This window comes from Glycine soja, chromosome 11 (assembly GCF_004193775.1).
Source record: "Glycine soja cultivar W05 chromosome 11, ASM419377v2, whole genome shotgun sequence".
NCBI lineage: Eukaryota > Viridiplantae > Streptophyta > Magnoliopsida > Fabales > Fabaceae > Glycine > Glycine soja.
Window position 1 is genome coordinate 38,518,813 of NC_041012.1, and position 2,567 is coordinate 38,521,379.

General features: G+C 31.5%; 1 long non-coding RNA gene across 1 annotated transcript; it reads left to right on the forward strand.

Moving 5' to 3' along the window:
• Window positions 1-254: 254 nt before the first annotated feature.
• On the forward strand, window positions 255-1,626 carry LOC114375797. The gene is made up of 2 exons (XR_003658843.1): window positions 255-527; window positions 1,157-1,626. It is a non-coding gene; the product is annotated as an uncharacterized LOC114375797 (long non-coding RNA).
• Window positions 1,627-2,567: the final 941 nt, after the last annotated feature.

Sequence of the window (2,567 nt, forward strand, 5' to 3'; positions counted from 1 at the left end):
TTGAAATCCAATAATTAGTTAACCAAATTTCAGTAAGAGACAAAATTCTTTGATTTTTCCCCTAATAATGAGCATTGGTATTGTTTAATGAAAATATTAACCCATGATAGATTTTCCCACCAACATATATGAAATTAAGTGAATAATAACAAACAAACATAACTAATTGGTGGTGGGTCCCACGCATTGCACTACATTGCACGCTATAAATTCCCAACCATCCTACCTAAATGTCAAAACTCATTCATATTGTCTTCACTCTTTTTTTTCACATTTTCGGAATGTAACTGTAGAAAACATGGTTCGATTCTTTAGAGTGGTGTCGATTCTAATTTTGGTTTCCGTGACAGCATTGATGGTAGTGCTACCACTAATGTTGCCATCACTCCCTCCGCCGCCGCTTGTTCTCCTCTTCTTCCCTGTTGGCATAATGGCGGTGCTTATGTTGTTGGCGTTTGTGCCGTCGGAGGCGCCCATGACTACAAATGTCATCGTCTAGGAGATGATGGAATAATAGGGAATACAATGTGCGAGCACGTGATTCTTGCTTGAGACATTTTTCTTGTTGGATAGAGAGAGTAACATGTTTTTGTTTAGATGCCAAATAACTGTATAAAGGTTTAGAAGTATTTCTTTTTTGTAAAATCCTAATTAAGTATTTTTTTTTCCGATAATTATATTATAAGGTATCTATTGCTTCTCCAGTCAGAAATCTAACCGATTAAGATTACTTGTGATAGAGATTTAATTTACTTTCCAATAACATTTTTTTATCTACCTAGCTTAAACTCAAGAGCTTATTTAAAATATTTGAATCCAAATTTATTTTGATTAAAATAATTTTTGATTTTTTTATTGAAATTGTTGTGCTGCACACGTTCAAACGCAAATCTAACTAACAAAAACAAAATGAAAGTAAAAACAAGAATTTTAATCCTTTGACAGCATTATTTTTGTCTCAAAAGTCATTTTGTACCAGATTTAAACATGCTCTAACAACTTGTTGATATACTCATTATTCTATATTGATCATTTGAACCAATTTTATTTTTTAAAACATTTTTTTAAGATGCTACCAAAATCAGAGGTTAGGCCAATTAGTATTTTTGAATGTATACCATCAAATCCAGGTTTTTAATTTGTATGAGATTTGCAGAGGCTCTATGTTGGATTTCAAGTGGTGGAGTGTCCCGTGCGTGTCTCGTTGTGAATTAGTGTGTCCAAACAATATGCATGAAGGGAAAGGAGTATGAGATTATATATGAAAGGTACTGTTGCTTTGTTTTTGAGCCATGATAATTTCTTTGATCTGTGGTGGAACTTTAGAAGTTGCATAGATTAAGCAGGTTGCGGATATGTTGTATATATGAAAAAATGTTTTAAGGGTCAACATATATAGCAACTTTGGGGGAAAACTATATGCTATGAGATCATAAGGAGTTTATGTAGTATGCTTGGATATGCATCTAAATAGTATTGGGTATATATTTCAGCAAGGAATGCACTGCTGGAATATATATCAAATGGTTGGAGTTTATTTGCTTACAAATTAGGAATTGACATCAAAGTGTAAAACCGGTGATGTGCTCACCAAATTTGACATTTTTTTTGCCAGATGATCTTTTATAATTTTGGTGCTGGTTTTCTTTTCTGCAATTTTATGATTCTGTTTTGTAATATTGTAGTCATGACATTTCTTGTGCTTATAGTTAGTTTTTCTTTTTATCTATCCATGAGATTTGGCTTGTCTATGTTATGAAATTAAATAAACAAAGGAATATTATATAATTATATTTGTATTTACTATATTAAATAGGAGGAGAGAGACACTTTGTGTCTCTCTAAGTTTTATAAATAATTAATAAATAAATAAACAAAAAAGACAGAAATTAAATATAAAAGTAGTGAAAATTGTATGGACATCAAATAAAAATATTTTCTTTTTTATTAGTATTCATGCATAAAAATGTACGTTTGTATGAAATTTAACAGTAATTTCTGTTTAGTTTATTTGTGTTAGAAGATATGATAATATATTTTGATTTTATATGATTGTTATATCTATTAGATTTATCTTTAATTATATCTTTAGCTATTTCAATTTTATAGTTGTTATATCTATTATATTTTTCTTTAGTCATTCTATTAGATTTATCTTTAGCCATATCTTTAACTTATATATCTTTAGCTTGTAATCTTGCATATAAGCGAATGGTGCTTAATGAATTATTCAAGGAAACAATTTCTTTCATGGTATCAGATTACTTAGGGAAAGATTTTTGAACCTTCCCCAGCCTTCCGCACACAGGTCCTAGCGCCGTTCAGCCCTTTTCTTCTTCTTCTCCCCTTCTTCTCCATCATTATGCCTGACTCAAAATCTACCTTTCACCCTACTCTTGCTGTATCCAACATCAAAAATCATGTCCCAACCATTCTTAAGATGGAAAATGTCCAATATGCGACATGAGCTGAACTTTTCAAAATTCACGCACGATCCCATAGGATAATTGATCATATAATTCCTCCGCAGGATGGCAAGTAGAAGACACCACCAACGGAGGAGGTGA